This window comes from Pelophylax lessonae (assembly GCF_965119305.1).
Source record: "Pelophylax lessonae genome assembly, chromosome: 12".
NCBI lineage: Eukaryota > Metazoa > Chordata > Amphibia > Anura > Ranidae > Pelophylax > Pelophylax lessonae.
In genome coordinates, this window is record NC_138779.1 from 185,440,705 (window position 1) to 185,461,642 (window position 20,938).

The 20,938-nt window shown below is 46.4% G+C and overlaps 1 protein-coding gene across 1 annotated transcript in view; it reads right to left on the bottom strand.

Annotated features, from left to right (window-relative positions):
- Positions 1-19,361, bottom strand: part of TOMM40 (translocase of outer mitochondrial membrane 40) — a 63,144-nt gene extending 43,783 nt beyond the window's left edge. The window contains exon 1 of the mRNA XM_082274086.1: positions 19,212-19,361. The gene's annotated coding sequence lies outside the window, so the exon portion shown is untranslated. The remainder of the gene's footprint in view (positions 1-19,211) is intronic.
- Positions 19,362-20,938: the final 1,577 nt, after the last annotated feature.

The following is a 20,938-nucleotide window of genomic DNA, read 5'->3' on the forward strand; positions in this document are numbered from 1 at the left end:
ATGCAGTCAGGTTTCCAAGGACTGACATGATCTCTCTGATCGACCACCACTGATTTGTTTGTAGCCTTGCTACCAAATTCTGTATTTTGACCTGTTTGTCTTCTGGTAGGAAGATTCTTTGTTCCACAGAGCATAACTGAAACCCTAGGAACTGAACCCGCTGAGCCGGTGTGAGATTCGATTTCTTGATGTTCACTATCCATCCCAGAGCTTCTAGATGACCTCTTGCCTTGTGCAGGTCCTCTTGAAGTTTTTCCTTTGACGGGGCAAAGAAAAGCAGGTCGTCCAGGTAAGGCACCACAGAGATTCCCTGAAGGCGGAGGGGAGCTAGACACTCTGCCATTACCTTCGTAAAAATACGAGGGGAGGATGATAGCCCGAAAGGGAGTGCTTTGAATTGGATATGGAGCATTTCCTTTCCCAGATTTACTGCCAACCTTAGGAATCTCTGTGAGTGAGGGGCAATAGGGATATGTAGGTAAGCATCCCTTAAGTCGATTGATGCCATGAAGCATCCTTTTGTTAACAGGGTTCTGACTGTAAGAATTGAGTCCATTCGAAACTTTTTGTACAGAACTGACCTGTTTAATGGTTTCAGATTCAGTATAAGACGAAAATCCCCCGATGGTTTCTTTATCAAAAATATGTGGGAATAGAATCCCTGATGTTGTTCCTCCACTGGAACTGGACAGACAACTCCCTGTCGCCTCAGGTCCTTTAACAGGTCCATCATAGCCAGGGCTTTTTCTGCATCTCTTGGGAGGTTTGTGACAAAGAACCTTTCGGGTGGCGTCTCTGAAAACTCTATGTTGTAGCCTTGGGACAGCATACCCAGAATGTATTGATTTTCTGTTATGGCTGCCCAATAGGGGAGGAATTCCCTCAATCTTCCTCCCACCGGCAATGTCTTGTCATTGTGTTTTGTTGGTTGACACATGAGGATGGAAGAGAACACCTCCTTTCCCTTTGGGTTTTTGTGTCGACCAGTTTCTTCTCTTCTCCTGGGGTCTGCTATTTTGCTGAGCTTTTTGAGGTCGAAAAAGCTTCTTTGCTGCCTGTTTCTTCTTCACAGGAAAAGACTTCTTTTTGTCTGCTGTTCTATCTAGAACAGAGTCTAGCCCAGGCCCGAATAGTAGATCCCCTTGAAAAGGAAGTCCACATAGCTTATTTTTAGAAGCTGTATCTCCAGGCCATGTCTTTAACCAAAGAGCCCTTCTGGCTGAGTTGGATAAAGCTGCAGATCTTGCGGTCATCTTCACTGACTCTGCTGAAGCGTCAGAAATGAAGGCTATGGCCGTGGAGAGCGTGGAAAAGGAATCCAAAATTTCCTGTTTAGGTGAGTCTGCTGTGATGTGTGCTTTTAGCTGGCTAAGCCAGTATTCCAGATTCCTGGACACACAGGTTACTGCCATGGCAGGTTTCAGACTCCCCATGATGGATTGCCAGGATCTCTTAAGTTGCTGGTCCATCTTCTTATCCATGGGATCCCTCAGTATTCCCATGTCTTCAAATGCTAGGTCTGTTGACCTAGAAACCTGGGAGAAGGCTGCATCAATCTTTGGCATCTTATTCCAGGGAGCTCCTGGGTCCTCATCAAAAGGAAATCGCCTTTTAAAGGCTTTAGGGAAGAAGGTTTTCTTTTCCGGATCAGTCCACTCATGTTTTATTGCATCTGAGATGGTCTGATGTACTGGGAAGATACGGCCCTTAGGCTCTTCCAAGCCTGCATACATTTTGTCATGTAGGGACAGTTCCTTCTTTTCTTCCTCTAGACCCAGGGTGATATAAACTGCCCTCAGGAGACCATCCACTTGCTCTAAGGATAGTTTGTATTTAGTGGGCCTGCTTTGTGCCCCTCCCTCCTCTTCTTCCTCTGAATCCTCCTTGGAATGTGAGGGGGAATTATCTCCTTGGGTGGAAGGAACCCCTTCTGTCCCCACCGAAGGAAGCAATTGTGAACCCTGAGAGGACAGTGAGGCTGATGGCTGACTCAGGGCAGGGTCCTGTAGGGATGACCGAAAAGATTGGATGGTAGCATCCAATTCCTTCCTCACAGATGCGACTAAATCGCCACAAACTGCAGATGCTTCTTCCTTTACTAGTGCATCAATACATCCCTGGCAAAGTGTCTTTTTCCAACTTTCCGACAACTTTGCTTTGCATGAAGGACACTTTCTCTTGAAAACAGTTTCAGAGCTTTTAGCCTGGAAGACATGAATGGGAAAACATACACATGCTTCTTAAAAGTCAGCCTGATTCTCAGGGCCACCAAAGGTGCACAGAAAGACATTTAAAGGGAAGTCCCATGTGCCCTGACAGGCCCCCAGCCACCGGGGGGATAGTAAAAGGGATGGAGAGAGACCCCACAGTAAGATAGGCCATATAAAGATACCCCTTACCTGGGCCTTACTGGTGCCTGTGCCTGTCCCACTCGCTGAAGAAGCTTCCATCGCTTGGCAGCGGTATCACCCGTGGCTTCGGTACCGGTTCCGGAGACCAAAGCGCACCTGCACTGGACCGGATCCGGAATAAGGCACCAGCTTGCTCCTCCCTTCTTCCTCTGCGTCCGGCGGAAATGACGCCATACGCCCCCTGCAGAACGCTGCCCTTTCCGGAACCTCACTTCCGGTCCGGACGAGCGTCACTCGATCCGGAGAAATGGCGGCAAATTTGAAAAAAAAAAGGCGGCGGAAGCCTAAGAAAAATCGTTCCGCTCCTCCAAGATGCCTTCCCAGGGCTGTGCTCTGCGGGGTCCTGACTCAGCCTAGAGCACTGAAGAGGAAGAAGGAGCCCATGCACTGCAGTCGGTCGCGTGAATGGGAGAAGCAACCGTCTCCAAAAAAAGGGTAGGTGGACGTAGGAAGCCCGGTCTCTCAGGATAGCACCTTAAGAGCCCAGCTCCCCACAGAGGTGTTCCTCGGCCGGAGGAAACACAAAAACTGATGAATGGTGGGAGAAGCCTCCTTTTAAAATCTGGTGGATGGGGTGTTTCCTGATGAGGAGAGGGAGGAGCCATCTCTCTAAGGTGCTGTCCTGAAAGACGTTTTAGGGAAAAAAAGGTTTTGCCTTTAGGTCTACTTTATCTGGCGTTCCCAGAACACGAGATTATTGACAAAGACATTTTTAGCAGAGGGTTAGCACCACAGCTATGTCAGCATGACAAGGAGATTACTTGAGCTGATATGCTGTGTCCCAAATATGCATTTCCAAGTTGCAAATTTTTACATAAGCGTTCTTAGTCCTTCCTGTGTTTTTTTTAGTCTGGGAGTTCACAATTTACCCCCCCCACCTCCTTCAATTGGGAAGGCCATAGACAGGCACATGTCCCGCCACTGATGTTAGGATATATCTGCCTATTCTCTAACATTCTGTATTGTGACCCTAATAATCAACATATCAAGGCAGAAAGTTCCTGCCGACAGATAAGAAGTTGTAAGTAGACTAGGATGATGAGAACATTAAAAGATGATCTACTGCTTTGCCCCTTCCTAAGACTCCCTATTGGTCCTTTAATGTAACCAACAGCCTCAATCACCAACAGGGAGGCTTGGATGGCGAAAAGCCAAAAATAGAGATGTGCATATAAACTTATCTTTCTAGTCACAGGTCTTTTGTGTACACGGGTCAAAAATATATATGGGCTTAAAAAAGCCACATTTATAAATTAATGATTAAAGAGGAAGTAAACCCTCCTCTGACACTTTTACCTATAGGTAAGCCTATGATAAGAGACTTACCTATAGGTACTGTAAATATCTCCTAAACATGTACCGTTTAGGAGATATTTACCTTACATGCAGCCAGTGACGTCACTGGCGCATGCGCTCTGAAGGAACGGCCGCTGGTGCCGTTTCTTCAGAGCCCCGTGCCGTGACTGTCGGCTCCCGCGCGGGGGAGTGACGTCACCGCAGCTCCGGCCAATCAGATGGCCGGATGCCGCGATCCCGGAAGACGGGCGACTGGTCCAGTCGCCTGTCATACAGGTAAGCGGGCGGCACGGCGGTGGCTCGTTCTAACGATGCATACTAGCTCATATGTTTCTCTTACAGGTTGCAAAAAAAAAAAAGTTGTATGGGTTTACAACCTCTTTAAAGGGTAAAGGCCCGTACACACGTACCGATCGTCGTCATACAAACGTCGGCGGACGAAAGATCTGCCGATTGTACGCTTGTTAGTATGGTGCCTCCGACAGCTGTCTGCGCACATTCTGCGGACAAGAGTCTTTCTTGCAAACATAAAAATTTTTGTATGCCGACACCAGAACGGACGATTGTTCGCCAGTCAGTACAGAAATCAGCCGACAGACCGCAGATTTGCAAGACTGGGCATGCTCAGAAAAGAAAAAACACAGGGAAAGTTAACCATTACATGACATCACTTCTGCAGTCAGCTGAAGTCGGCGGACAAAATTCTTGTGCTGTCTTTGCACTTTTCAACAGACATCGACATCCCGGGGAGAAAAGACGAACGTTTGTATGACGACGATCGGTACGTGTGTACGGGGCTTAAGTTCACCTTTACAGAAAATCTGTAAGGTGAATTTAAACTGGGACCCCCTACCCCATCCCCCCCCCCCAGTTCGCAATACAGAAGTCCCGCGATTACCCACTGCGAGACGTTGGGTTGCTGCTTCACAGGTCCAGGGATTTGAAATCCTCGCGGCTTAATCTCCTAAATGTACCTTGTAAACGTACAGATAGGAAGCATTCTAATTGGTCGGCACCGACCCAGACCCTCCTGCCAGCGCTGGAGAAGAGGAGAGAAAGTTGCGGGGGATTTCAAATCCTAGGGCTGGTAAAGCAGCAACCTGATGTCTCGCAATAGGTGATCGCGGTACTGGTACAGTGGGATCAGGGGCGATGAGGAGAGGTCCAGTGTAGGTTCACCTTAGCCTGCATTACTTGGGAGTTTTTTCTTGTAATCCAGTAAAACACAACCTGCGCCGTTTAGGAGAATTCACCTGATGTTCACTGCAATGATGTCTATAGTGGAAGTGCGTTTTGGCCCCATTGACGGCATGCTTATGGCACTTTTCCACTGCAAGTACCGGCTCGGCTCTACTCAGCCCTGCTTGGCCCGGTTTGCTTTTCCACTGCTGGTACCTCATGGTACGGTGTTGGAACGGTTCGGTACGGTACGGTATGGTTTGCTTTTCCACTGTTTATAGTACTGATAAGTAGTGGGCAGGATTACTCTGTAGTTGTACCGCCTCTACTGCCGTGACATCATCTTAATCTTAGCATAAACAATGACAGTGATGATTATTGAGCATAAACAATGACAGTGATGATTATTGACCAATCACTGCCTTGTAGTGAGGACCAATCAGGCTGCATGGGAGGGGTTGTGGAATTTAGTACCAGTACGGTACGCTTGGAACCACAATCGAGGTGGTACTGTTTTTCAGAGCCGTACCGTTCGGTTCCATGCAGTGGAAAAGCGCCGCCGTACCGTACCGAACCGTTCCTACACCGTACCATGTGGTACCAGCAGTGGAAAAGCAAAAAAGCGAGCCGAACCGTTCGGTTCCATGCAGTGGAAAAGCGCCATTAGTGTGCCATCAGTATTGTTCATCCTGTTGCTATGTCTCTGTCATCAGCACTCATGGCATTGCAATCCTGGGAGAGTGCTGACCCATTGAGAGTTTCCCGATACACCCCATGTAACTTGCCATGTCACAAGGGGTGTCAACATCGGTGCTAAGAATCAACAGAGCAAGCAGGTCCACAATAACCTTTGCCAGCAGTACAGTACTTATAGAAAACACATACCCACCCAAGTAGTAAAGCATGTACAGGTGACATGGACATGAATTTGGGGGGCTCTGTCGCCATAGTAACTGTGTATGAAAACAACAAGCCTTAGCTAATGTCCACTGCGCAAGTGCGAAACTACGGCCATGACGCAGGAGAAAGGGCGGTTGTATTCTGCAGGGTGGAGGAGACAGACAGGGGCAAACTGGAGCCAGTTTCAGCCAGGATACAATGGAAAGACAAAACCCCGGAAAAGAAGAAACATGCTGAGCAGCTACGGGGATCATTTGGATTGCGGTATTTAAAAAGCTTTAGATTAGTGGCCTTATGGTTGGGGATGATTTGGGCTTTAAGGAAGAACCTCACCCAAAAGAGAAGCTATGCTATTCCTCCTCTAACACATTTGGGAGTTTAATTATTTTTTTGGGTGGGGGGGGCCATTTACCTTGTTTTGGCAGGTACCCATACTCCCGCTTGGATCACCTAGGCCCCCTCCCTCCCTGCAACCTTCTGGGTCACGTCACATGCCCAGGAGGCTGCGGACTATTCACAGGGAATGGGCAGCTGGCTGTGAATTTGCAAGGAGTCAGAGCCGGCTTCCCACAGTTAACATGCCGGTGACCTGAAGACCAGTGAAGAACCTGCCAGGGTCAGGATTTGTAGCTGCGGACCTAATTTTTTGGAACCTGGCTGAAGCTCCTTTTTATGTTACCATTTGCCAATGAAGCCTATGCATATAATATCTGAATCTAATGAAAGAGTCTGCCAATAACCAGAGTTTGGTTATTGCACATAATATCTAACTCAGATATTATGTGTTAACAGGTATAATATTCTGTGCCTTATATTATTTTTTAATTGTGTACAGTAACTCACAAAAGTGAGTACACCCCTCACATTTTTGTAAATATTTTATTATATCTTTTCATGTGACAACACTGAAGAAATGACACTTTGCTACAATGTAAAGTAGTGAGTGTACAGCTTGTATAACAGTGTAAATTTTCTGTCCCCTCAAAATAACTCACACAGCCATTAATGTCTAAACCGCTGGCAACAAAAGTGAGTTCACCCCTAAGTGAAAATGTCCAAATTGGGCCCAATTAGCCATTTTCCCTCCCTGGTGTCATGTGACTCGTAAGTGTTACAAGGTCTCAGGTGTGAATGGGGAGCAGGTGTGTTACATTTGTTGTTATCACTCTCATTCTCTCATACTGGTCACTGGAAGTTCAACATGGCACCTCATGGCCACCTAATTATTTTGTACAATTTTTATTGCTATCACAAGGGATGAACAACATCCCTTGCGCCAACAAGGGCCTCAACAGGTCCTCTTTATAGAGAGTTGGGGTCTATAGGCACTTTTCCACTGCAAGCACCGGCTCGGCTCTACTCGGCCCTGCTTGGCCCGGTTTGCTTTTCCACTGCGGTATTGCATGGTATAGTGTCGGAACGGTTCGGTACGGTACGGTATAGGTTTGCTTTTCCACTAAAGTAGTACTAAAGTTAAGTGGGTGGGATAACAACAGGGTGGGTGTGATTCTCTGACCAATCAGTGGCTAGTAGTGACTGCATGCAAAGGATTGTGGGATATGGTACCAGTTTGGTACCTGTTGGAACCACAATCGAGTATGTACTGTTTTTTCAGAGCTGTACCGTACCGTTCGGTTCCATGCAGTGGAAAAGCAAACCTATACCGTACCGAACCGAACCGTTCCGACCCTATACCATGCGGTACCGCAGTGGAAAAGCACAAAAGCGTGCCGAACTGGTACGGTTCCATGCAGTGGAAAAGCACCATATTAGACCCCAAATCTATCCTGTAGCCTCCAATGCAGCCGATCAGGCCGAGATTGGTCCGATTAGCTGCTTTTCTACCGCTGGTGGCAAGGTAAACAAAGGGGAGGAACCGGAAGTGACGAATACTAGTCGCTCCCGGTTTCCAGGGTTCCTCTCTCTCTGTACCAAGCAGCCATTGCCGCATCACTCCCAGCCTCTGGGATGGGGCCTGAAAACCCGGGAGAGGGGGAGGGGGAGTGTGACCCCCTTCCACCACTTGCAGAAGTGATAGATCACTTCTGCCTTGTAGAAAATAGCTGGCTGCAAACAAGGATACTGGGATGATGCCTGTAGGTGCAGGCATCATCCTGGTATAATCACCGACGTACAGGTACATCCTTGGGTAGGAAGTGGTTAAAGAGCAGCTGTCATCTCTGTCCCATAGGGCCTCCACCTCTGACCCGCTGTTGATTTACCGACAGTCCCATTCACTTTAATGAGACAACTGGTGATGCGGCAGTAAGACAAAGTGAGGGACGTGGCGGCAGCAGGTGAGTGGATACCCAGTAACAGGCACTGCTATGATGGATCTGAAATGACAGGTGCTCTTTAAATGGAAGGACTCATTCTTGCTGGTATTTAGTGTGAAATTGTGTGAATGCATCAATGCAGTGCATGTTATCTCAGCTTGCAGAGCTTGGATTCATTGAATGAGTTTACCAAAAAAGTAAATACTGCAGAATATACAGCCTCATGCTACATAACTAAGCTCCATTTCATGCTGAATAAACTAAAATTATTAATTCATCTTAAATAGAAAACTATCTTTGGATAGATTTTTACTCCAAAAGCATTTTAATAAAATTAAATAATATATATATATATATATATATAAAAAAAAAATATATGAATTAAAAAAATAAAAAAATAAAAACAACATCAATTGTTATCCACCCTGCCCTGAGCCGCTACACGAGCTTCATGGGCGCTAACAGCTCTTTTCCCACAGAGGTAAGTGCAGTGGGGATCGTGGGCAAGGTGTTAGTCCACCAATTCATTTTTCTGAAAAAGTGAACCAACCTTTTAAAGCCTTTTAGCAAAATAGGTTTTAAAAACAAAAAAAGAAGAAAGTATAAAAAAAAAAATAGCTTTTTGTTTCAAAGTTTTTGGTCTTTTTTTGTTTATATTGCAAAAAAAATAAAAAATAAAAATGTGGACAACTGCACTAAACCAACAAAAAATTGTGAAGCTGCAACTTCAAGTGTGACTATCACCTTAACCACTTAAGCCCCGGAGGATTTGGCTGCTAAACGACCAGGGGGTATTTTGCGATTCGGCACTGCGTGACTTTAACGGACAATTGCGCGGTCGTGCGACGCTGTACCTAAACAAATTTGGCGTCCTTTTTTTCCCACAAACAGAGCTTTCTTTTGGTGGTATTTGATCACTTGTGAGATTTTTTGATCACACGCTATAAACAAAAAAGAGCGTCAATTTTGCAAAAATAGCAATATTTTTCCCTTTTTTTTTATGAAATTCCCCCCCCAAAAAAATGTAAAAATCAAAATTTTTTAAAATTTTCGGCCAATTTGTTTTATGCTACCTATGTTTGGGGAAAAAAAAAAAAAAAAAAAAAAAAAAAAAAAAAAAAAATCGCAAAAAGCGTATTTTGATTGGTTTGCGCAAAAGTTATTGCGTTTACTAACTAAGGGAAAGATTTTTGTCATTTTTGTTGTTTTTTTTTTTTACGCGTAATTGCGGCGGACAGATCGGACCCTTGACTGACATTTTTGACACTTTTGGGGTTACCAGTGACATTTCTACAGTAATCAGTGCTATATATATATATATATATATATATACAGTGGGTACGGAAAGTATTCAGACCCCCTTAAATTTTTCACTCTTTGTTATATTGCAGCCATTTGCTAAAATCATTTAAGTTCATTCTTCTTTCTCATGAATGTACACATGGCACCCCATACTGACAGAAAAACACAGAATTGTTGACATTGTTGCAGATTTATTAAAAAAGAAAAACTGAAATATCACATGGTCCTAAGTATTCAGACCCTTTGCTGTGACACTCATATATTTAACTCAGGTGCTTTCCATTTCTTCTGATCATCCTTGAGATGGTTCTACACCTTCATTTGAGTCCAGCTGTGTTTGATTATACTGATTGGACTTGATTAGGAAAGCCACATACCTGTCTATATAAGACTTTCCAGATCACAATGCATGTCAGAGCAAATGAGAATCATGAGGTCAAAGGAACTGCCTGAAGAGCTCAGAGACAGAATTGTGGCAAGGCACAGATCTGGCCAAGGTTACAAAAAAGATTTCTGCTGCACTTAAGGTTCCTAAGAGCACAGTGGCCTCCATAATCCTCAAATGGAAGAAGTTTGGGACGACCAGAACCCTTCCTAGAGCTGGCCGTCCGGCCAAACTGAGCTATCGGGGGAGAAGAGCCTTGGTGAGAGAGGTAAAGAAGAACCCAAAGATCACTGTGGCTGAGCTCCAGAGATGCAGTCAGGAGATGGGAGAAAGTTGTAGAAAGTCAACCATCACTGCAGCCCTCCACCAGTCGGGGCTTTATGGCAGAGTGGCCCGACGGAAGCCTCTCCTCAGTGTAAGACACATGAAAGCCCGCATGGAGTTTGCTAAAAAAACACCTGAAGGACTCCCAAGATGGTGAGAAATAAGATTCTCTGGTCTGATGAGACCAAAATAGAACTTTTTGGCCTTAATTCTAAGTGGTATGTGTGGAGAAAACCAGGCACTGCTCATCACCTGTCCAATACAGTCCCAACAGTGAAGCATGGTGGTGGCAGCATCATGCTGTGGGGGTGTTTTTCAGCTGCAGGGGCAGGACGACTGGTTGCAATCGAGGGAAAGGTGAATGCGGCCAAGTACAGGGATATCCTGGACAAAAACCTTCTCCAGAGTGCTCTGGACCTCAGACTGGGCCGAAGGTTTACCTTCCAACAAGACAATGACCCTAAGCACACAGCTAAAATAATGAAGGAGTGGCTTCACAACAACTCCGTGACTGTTCTTGAATGGCCCAGCCAGAGCCCTGACTTAAACCCAATTGAGCATCTCTGGAGAGACCTAAAAATGGCTGTCCACCAACGTTTACCATCCAACCTGACAGAACTGGAGAGGATCTGCAAGGAGGAATGTCCGAGGATCCCCAAATCCAGGTGTGAAAGACTTTTTTCATCTTTCCCAAAAAGACTCCTGGCTGTATTAGATCAAAAGGGGGCTTCTACTAAATACTGAGCAAAGGGTCTGAATACTTAGGACCATGTGATATTTCAGTTTTTCTTTTTTAAAAAATCTGCAACAATGTCAACAATTCTGTGTTTTTCTGTCAGTATGGGGTGCTATGTGTACATTCATGAGGAAGAAGAATGAACCTAAATGATTTTAGCAAATGGCTGCAATATAACAAAGAGTGAAAAATTTAAGGGGGTCTGAATACTTTCCGTACCCACTGTATATATGCACTGTTACTGTAAAATTACACTGGTAGTGAAGGGGTTAACTTTATTTGAGAGGGAGGGGCTGTGTGTGTCCCTAGGGGCGTGATTCTAACTGTGATTGGCTGTGGCTTCAGCTGTATGCAGAGTGATCAACGGATCTACATAGTAGATCCATATAATCAGCTCTCATACAGAGGGGAGAATGACCGGCAGCTTGTTTACACAAGCTGCCTTTCTCCCTCTCCCCCGCCGATCGCAGAGTGGCCGGCGGACATCGGGTTCGCCGGTCACACGCGCGGGGGGGGGGGGGGGTCCGTGACCACGCGGGAGGGAGCGGGCGCGCGCTCGCTCCCTAGACCCTCACAAGCTAGTGACGTAGCCCTACGTCACTTTGCCTGTGAGGGGCTGACCGCCGACGTAGATAGTCGTGCGGCGGTCGGCAAGTGGTTAAAAACAATATGTATATATAAGTTGCGCTAAAAAGTGAAAAACATAAATGATTATGTAGTAAAGTCCATATATAAGCAAACAGCAAATGTATGTCAGCCCTCTTCGGTGGCACGGTTGGAATCTATATGCTCACTATACCTTCCTTTTGGTAAGCTGCAGTCCTATTGGGGGAGGCCTTCCCTTTGTCTTTTCTGCAACACTTTCTATTACTCTGGTAAGGAGTATTTTCATAGGATTGGAGGTGTCTGTCTTCTACCATCACTACTCTAGCACCTGACATTCCTATCACGTGGGGTGTTTATTCAAATTTATTTGTGGTTTTACGCTATGGCGTTTTTCATTTTATATTTCACATGATTACCCAACACTGAGGAGATCCATTCAGAAATATGGAGTCCGACTGACGTCTATTTCCTGTGGACCTCTCGAAGTTTCTTTGGGCCTATATATCATTTGTTTTTGGTAAGCGGTACCTGTACAGATAACTCGCCAGACGTGCCGTTTGCTTATATATGGACTTTATTTTGGACTTTACTACATAATCATTTATGTTTTTCACTTTTTAGCGCAACTTATAAATACACAAAAAAATAAAAAACCCAGGAGGTGATCACAGAGTGGGCAGCTACATGGCAAATGAGGTTCAGGCTCCGTTCACATGTAGGCGTTTTTGGGGAGTTTTTCTGCTCTAGGATCAGCTCTCAAAACGCCCAACAAGACAAATCCTATTCATTTCAATGGCCCCTGTTCACATCCGAGTGTTTTGACGCTGTAAGCAAAACGCCCAAAGCTCAAAAAAGTACATGAGCTTCTTTTTGGGCAGATTACAGGCGTTTTCCATTGGTTTCTATTCAATCTAAAAACGCCTGCACAAAAAACGCCTGTAAATCGCGGTAAAAAACGCGCGAAAACGCTACGCTCAGGTGTGAATGTAGCCTTAATGTGTAGAAAGTGTTTTGCACTTGGGGACTAAAAACATAAAAGCACAATACACTTTAGGGGGGGGAACCTTTGGGGGAATCAAAAATGGAGAAAGATCTGGGAGTCTTGGTAGAGGATAGACTAAGCAATAGCATGCAATGTCAAGCTGCAGCTGCCAAGACAGGCAGGATATTAAGGAAGGGGAAATATTCCAGAGATAAGACTATAATCCTTCCACTTTATAAAACTCTGGTCCCACCACATCTGGAGTATTCTGTCCAGTTCTGGTCGCCAGTCCTCAGGAGGGATGTGTTGGAGATGGAGAGAGTCCAGAGAAGGACAACTAAACTAATTAGGGGATTGGAGGACCTTAATTATGAAGAGCGTCTGCAATCGCTTGATTTATTCTCCCTGGAGAAGAGACGCCTGAGGGGGGACATGATAGCAATTTACAAATACCTCAATGGTGATCTCAGCATAGAAAAAAAGCTCAGTTGCAAGGATTGCATGAGGACTCGATGGCATACAATGTGATCAGAGGAGAAGAGTTGTAACCTCAGGCTACAGAGCGGGTTCTTTACTGTTAGGGCTACAAGATTGTGGAATTCTCTACCACAAGAGGTGGTTTTTGCGGGAAGTATGGCTACTTTCAAAAGACTCTTGGACGTACATCTCAAGGATCAAAACATTCAGGGGTATGTGAAATGATTACGCCCACACACACCTACACAGGTTGAACTGGATGGACTATCGTCTTTATTCAACCTCAACTGTAACTATGATCAAATACCACCAAAAGAAAGCTCTATTTGTGTGAAAAAAAAATGATAAATTTCTTTTGGGTTCAGCACAGCATGATTGCACAATTACCCGTGAAAGTAGTGCAGTGCTGAATAGCATAAAAATGGCCTGGTTATTATGGGAGGGACCTTCCGGAGCTGAAGTATACACATGGGCCGAATATCAGCCAAAATCAATGGCTACATTAGAAACAGTCTGACATTCCGGCAATGAGTACAGCAGCCTGTCTGACAAAAGCCGATCTCATGACTGCCGTCTGTTGAATGAACATGCTAAAAAACAGAATCCAATCAGCGCTTGCAGCCACATCACATGGTACAGCGAGATCCTAGGGTTTTTTTTCCCACTTAGTCAAACGAAAAAAAAAAAACGTACTTTGTGTACCAGGCATTAGATTGTAAGCTCCTTAAAGGCCGGGCTCATGTGACTGGACAATGTATATACACTCATCAGCCACTTTATTAGGTACACCTGTATAATTGCTTTGTAACACAAACCGCTAATCAGCCAATCACATGGCAGCAACTCAATACATTTAGGCATCTAGACGTAGTGAAGACAACTTGCTTAAGTTCAAATCAAGCATCAGAATGGGGAAGAAAGGGGATTTAAGTGACTTTAAGGTGACATAGTAGTTAGTGTCAGACGGGCTGGTATGAGTATTTCAAAAGCTGCTCATCTACTGGGATTTTAATGCACAACCATCTCTAGTGTTTACAGAGAATGGTCCGAAAAAAGAGAAAAGATCCAGTGAGCGGCAGGAGAGTGTCAGAGGAGAATGGGTTTGAGATGCTAGAAAGGCAACAGTTAAGCCTCATTACACACGCAATGATTGTTGGCCGTGAATTTTCAGCCAACGTCCGATCGGACGATTTTCGGCTTGTTAGTATGATGCTTCCGACAACCGACTGCGACTTTTCGGCCGAACAAAATCTGGTGTGCAGGCTATAAAATTTTTGTTGGCGGTCAACAGAACGGCCGATTTTCCGTCAGTCAGTACAGATTTCGGCAGACAAAAATCTGATGAGCAACACTGGGCATGCTCAGAGATGAAAAAACACACGGAAAGTAAACCATCACATGACATCACTTCTGAAGTTGGTTTTTGTTGGCCGAGAAAATTTGTGTGCAGTCTAGGCACATTCCAACCAACACAACAACACTGGACAAAAGACGGCCGATCATCGTTGCGTGTGTACGAGGCTTAAGCCTCCATTCACATATCGGCGTCCCGAATAGCGGGCAGAATTGCCGTGATTCGGCCTGCGATCCTGAACCATTGCAAATTACTAGGGATGCACCGAAATGAAATTCTTGGCCGAAGCCGAATAATAATAAAATGTTTGGCCGAAGGCCGAACGCGGTGTTTTGCATTTTTTCCATTTATTTTGCCAATTTTTTGTCCTCTCTCTTGTCCTCTCGTGTCTCTCTCTCGTCCTCTCATGTCTCTCTCTCTCCCTAAATGTTACTGTAGGGAATGGGATTCAGTGCACACTGCAGCCTTGTACCATAGGGTTAATGTTAGTGACACTGTAGGGATTGGGAAGGATGCTGGGAATGGAAATCAGGAAGCATGCAGGCAGCCTTGTAAATTTTAATTGCATATACAGGGCACTGGGCAGGTCAGGGTTAATGTGGTAACATCAATTACTCAGTGACAGTCAGTCAGTGTCAGTGTGGACTCGATCAGATTATACAGTGACAGACAGTCTCTCATAGTGGTGGTAGTAGGAGGCTGGAGGTGGACTAGTAGGAGCCTGGAAAGGAGCACAGCCGCATACATACATTACTCACTCGTGCACTGCAGCCCGCCCCACACATTCAGTGAGTCTTACTCTCCTCCCTAGTTTTTTCAATGGCACATTCAGGAAGCCAATCACGCCGTGAGTAGCGGCACAGCGGAACCAATCAGGTGTGCAGGCACGCGTGATTGGTTCGCTGTGCAGCTAATCACGGCGTGATTGGCTTCCTGAATGTGCCATTGAAAAAACTAGGGAGGAGAGTAAGACTCACTGAATGTGTGGGGCGGGCTGCAGTGCACGAGTGAGTAATGTATGTATGCTCACCGCTGAAGTGTCCCGGCTTCCCCTGCCTAACACGGAAGTCTGTGAGTCCTCCTGTACTCCTCCGAGTCCCTTCCCCCTGTAAATATCGTGACCTCGGCGATATGAATATCGCCTACGGCCACAGAACGATAGTCAATATCATATCGACTATCGTTCAGCCCTATTATTCGGCACAAAATGATTCGGCCTTTTGACTTATTCGGCCGAACACCGAAAGTGCTATTTTTTCTATTTTCGGCCGAATAATGTTCGGCCGCCGATTATTCGGTGCATCCCTACAAATTACTGAACCCCCATGCAATTCCCGTGATTTGAAATGGCACCCCAAAGGCGGTGAGATTTGGACGCAATTGTTGCCCGACGAATTGCGGTAAAATCGCCCAAACAGAATCACGGGACATCTGTCGCCCAAAAAAAGTACAAAAACTTCTTTCAGGCGACAGGCGTCCCGCGATCCTACAGCGATTCGTCAAGCGACAATCGCGGCAAAATCCCGCCATATTTGGGGTGCCATTGCAAGTCACGGGAATCACACGGTCGCCCCGCAACGATTCAGGATTGTGGGCAGAATCGCGGGAATTCTGTGCACGATCTGAGATGCCTGTATGTGAATGGAGCTTTACTCAAATAAGCACCCATTACAACCAAGGTATACAGAATACCATCTCTGAACGCACAAGAGATTGAACCTTGAAGCCGATGGGATACAGCAGCAGAAGAGAGAAGACCACACTGGGTGCCACTCCTGTCCGCTGAGAACAGAAAACTGAGGCTACAATTCGCACAGGCTTACCAAAATTTGGACAATAGAAGATTGGAAAAATGTTGTCGGGTCTGAGGAGTCTCAATTTCAGCTTCGACGTTCAGATGGTAGGGTCAGAATTTGGCGTAAACAACATGAAAGCATGGATCCATCCTGCCTTGTATCAATGGTTCAGACTGGTGGTGGTGTAATGGTGTGGGGGATATTTTCTTGGCACACTTTGGGCCCCTTAGGACCAATTGAGCATCGTTTAAATGCCGCAATCTACCTGAGTATTGTTGCTGACCATGTCCATCCCTTTATGACTACAGTGTACCCATCTTCTGATGGCTCCTTCCAGCAGGATAGTGCACCATGTCACAAAGCTCCAATCATCTCACCACTGACATGACAATGATGTCACTGTACTCCAATGGCCTCCACAATCACCACATCTTATCCAATACAGCACCTTTGGGATGTGGTGAACGGGAAATTCACATCATGGATGTGCAGCCGACAAATCTGCAGCAACTGCATGATGCTATCATGTGAATATGGCCCAGAAATGTTTCCAACACCTTGTTGTATCTATGCCACAAAGAATTAAAGTGTTACTAAACCCAGAACCTGCAGTCACTATATCTGGTCTCCCACAGAACATGGAAATGCAATTATTTTAGTAAATATAAACTGTTAAATAGCTTTTCTCATCAGCAGTATATAGCAGTCTTGTGACTTCTATCAGTGTCAGGTTAAAGCTTGTAGGAGGAGTTTTTATTCTCCTCTGACTGTCCTATGAACCTGTATGACCCCCTCACACTCTGTATGGACAGTGCTGATTGGCCCTGTGCTTATCGTATGAACTCTCCCCAAAGAAAAGATAAAACTCTCTAGCAATACACAACAAACTGAGCATGTGCAGAGTGACTCCAGTAACTCTGTCTTATCGGGATATGTTATGGGGACAATGCAAGAAGAGGAGGATCAGAGAACACAGGATCAAACAGCCTTTTTATACAATGCAGAGGAGAACCCCAGGTCTCACAGTAAGTACAAGCATGCTTTACTGCATATACACACTGATTTTACTGCTGTGGGTTTAGGAACACTTTAAGGCTCCATGCACAGTGGGGTTTTTTTAGCTCCTAGAAACTAAATAGTGTTATCCTGTGTCCATGCACACGGCTTTAGGGTCCTTTCACACGGTGCGTCGTCCGACGAGGTCCGTTCTGCTCAGCGGGGGATCGATCCGCCAATCCCCACTGAGCAGGCAGATGACAGCTCCCTCTCTGCTCTGTGTGCAGAGACAGAGCTGTCAGATCCCCGCTGTCCTCTATGGGGAGATCGGATGAGAACGAACCACCTGTCTGTTTTCATCCAATCCCATCCCATCCGATCCAGCAGACGGATGGAAAATAGGGTTTCCATCTGTCCGGATTTGACGGACAGGATAGGATAGGATTGCAGCGGGTGTCAGCAGAGATGTCACCGCTGACACCCGCTGCCCCATAGGGATGCATGGAGCATCCGATCAGGTCAGCCTGAAAAACTGACAGGCGGATCGGATCGCCCGTGTGAAAGGACCCTAAGGCTGGCCATACACTATACAATTTTCTTATTCAATTTCCTTTAGATTTACCTTAAACTATGTAGTGCAAGGGCCGGCCTGATTGAATACAAATTGAAAGTGTTTAGGTTTGACCCTATATTACATGGTTTTGGTAAATCTAAAGGAAAGTTGAACAAGAAAATTGTATAGTGTATGGCCAGCCTTAGGCTATTAGAGTTTTTTAAGCTTCAGCGTACAGGAGCAACAAAAAAAAAATGTTTTTGTAGAATTTTTGGGAGCGTTTTTACAGCAGAAATGCTCTTAAGGCTACGTTGACATGTGGGCGAAGCGGATCGCGGGCAGACTCACCGCGATTCTGCCCGCCATCCAGAATCATTGCAAATCGTGGGACGCCTGTGCGATGCCCGTGATTTGCAATGGCACCCCAAACGCTGTGCGATGTTGCCGCGATTTCTGCGTGCCGAATCGCTGTAACATCACGCAAACCGAAACGCATGACGCACAACAGAAGCTCTTGTACCTTTTTTGGGCATCATGCGCCCCGCGATTCTGTTTGCGCGATGTTACCGCGATTCAGCAGGCGGAAATCATGGCAACATCGCACGGCGTTTGGGGTGCCATTGCAAATCATGGGATGGGCATTACACAGGCATGCCGCGATTTCCAATGATTCCGGATGGCGGGCAGAATCGTGGCGAGTCTGCCCGTGATCCGCTACGCCCACATGTGAACGTAGCCTAAATCCATTTCTTAAACTTAAGGAACCGCAAGAGCGCTAACGCTCCTAAAACGCTCCAACAAAAAGCCATTACCAGCGTTTTTTTTTTTTTCATCCCACATTTTTTTTTTCCAGCGTTTTTTTTTTTTCTGCGTAAAAAAATAAAATGCTAGTGTGCATGCAGCCTAAGGCAAAAGGGGGTCCAACCCAGTACTAGCTAGATGTACCTAATAAAGTGGCCAGTGAGTATACATATGTAAAGCACTGCGTAAATTGTTGGCACTACATAGGAACCTTTAAGAAATAAACCTGCCCATCCCCCCCCCATTCATAGTCCCTGTTAGGGAGATTTCCCACCACTTCCTGTCCTGGGGAGACAGCAGGAAGTCAATCCCGTCACACACTTCCTGTGTCAGGGTGACAACATCCCAAAGACCCAGAGAGTGTTGTCACTCCAGGACAGGAAGTGTGGAAAATATAGAGGCCTGTAAAAGGAAAACGAATGCAGCCAGCACCCCTAAAGACAGCTCAGCTGTAATCTATGAGATTTGTATTGTTGGGATTCATGCATTTCTATACTATGGGGTGCAGAATCCTCAGGAATGAAGGTTGATGAGCACTGGGGGTATTATTTGGTAGGTATGACCTGGTATAGAAATCACAGTCAGGGTGTCACTGCTTTATTTAGGCCATGGTGTCATCAGGACAGGCCCCTCCCACATTGACCCCCAAACTCAGTCCACCTTGTACCCTCCTGAGCAGGCCCCCCCTGGTATTAGTGTGCAGCAGCCTCCTCCCTGCCCCATTCATACTTAATGTGCCAGCCTATGACCCACCTAGGCCACCATCCCCCTCCGCTCTCCCCGGGTACCCCTTCCCCCCACTCCCTCTCCTTCTCCACTACCCCAGCCCAGCCTCACCTTTCCTCTCCTCTCCTGCGCTCTCCGGGCTTTTTCACATACACTCACACACGATACGCGCAACCAAGAACGCTAGCCACCCCAGCCCCGCCTCTTCTCCTTCGCTATTGAGGGAAAAGAGCCACCACGCCCCTTCTCTCTCGCCTCATTGGCCCGCTCCTTCCATCAATCAGCCGGCTTCTTGCGGCGCAGCCTACCTTTGGTGCCCAAGCGTCCCGCGATTGGCCCCGTCTCGGCAACCTTGGCTTCCTATTGGTCGGAGCCCGGCACCGAGGTCGTAGTGCAAGGTCATGTGAGCCGCCCCACAGTTCCACGCGCTTGCAGGCCTGAGCTGCCATTTTTTTTGGGTGGTTGCCATAGTTACGGTGACGTGCTTTTTTTTGGGCGACTAGTGATGACGTTTTTCAGGGTTAATTAGTGACATTGAGGGGTGTAGACTTGTGATCCTAAACCTATCCTCCAGCCCTGGCAACTAAGGGGTATCCACACATGTATCTGAATGGCATTGGAGGGGGGTTAACCACTTCTGGACTGGAAGATTTCCCCCCCTAATGACCAGGGCCATATTTTGCGATTCGGCACAGCGTTACTTTAACTGACAATTGCGCGGCCGTGCGACGCTGTACCCAAATAAAATGTACATCCTTTTTTTCCCACAAACAGAGCTTTCTTTGGTGGTATTTGATCACCTGTGCGATTTTTATTTTTTTGCGCTATAAACAAAAAAAGAGCGACAATTCTGCTATATAACATTCCGCCAAAAAAGGCCAATTTGTTTTCTGCTACATATTTTTGGTAAAAAAAAATCGGAATAAGCGAATTTTGCTCAAAAGTTATCGCGTCTACAAAAACTACTGAAAAGATTTGTGTTATTTATATTGTTTTTTTTTTTTTTTTTACTAGTAATGGCAGTGATCTGCGATTTTTTAACGGGACTGCGACATAGCGGCGGACAGATCGGACCCCTAACTGACATTTGTGACACTTTTGGGGGGACCAGTGACATTACTACAGTAATCAGTGCTAAATAATATGCACTGTTACTGTAATAATGACACTGGCAGGGAAGGGGTTAACCCTGTGGGTGATCAAGGGGTTAAATTTGTGTCTAGGGGAGTGATTCTAACTGTGGGGGAGGGGGGGATTGTGAAATGATCATAGAGACCTGTGATCCTATATAGAAGGATCACATGGGCTCTGTGATCATTCCAGAGCAGTGCTGCCAACTGTCCGTATATTTACGAACAGCCCGTAAAATGAGGGCACTTTTCTCCTGCCCGTAAATGCCCGTAGCAGGAAAAAAGTGCCCGTTAAAAAGCTAGCTGCGGAGAGACAAACTGACTGCGCATGTGCGGAGTGCGCCTCTCGGTCACTCACACTCAGTCAGTCAGTCTCATCATGTCTCCTCCCCCGCCTGGGCCCTGCCCACACACATGGCCCGCCCAGAATTTTCCCGTCACTACCTCCCCAGCCTATAAACAGCCCAGGACCGAGCGGGTGGCGCTGGGGGATCGTGCGCGAGGAGCATTGCAAGCCAGGAGGAACTTGTAGTCATAGCCCGGCATGGTGGCTGGGAGCGGAGGAGGAGGACGGGGGATCCGGGTTTCGCAAGGTCGCCTGTGTCACCGCAGTCCAGGAACATGTATAGGGAGGAGGCCGGGTCCCCGGAGAGGAGGTCTGAGCATACAGACCAAGACAGGACCGGAGACACACCGGACACTGCCGCC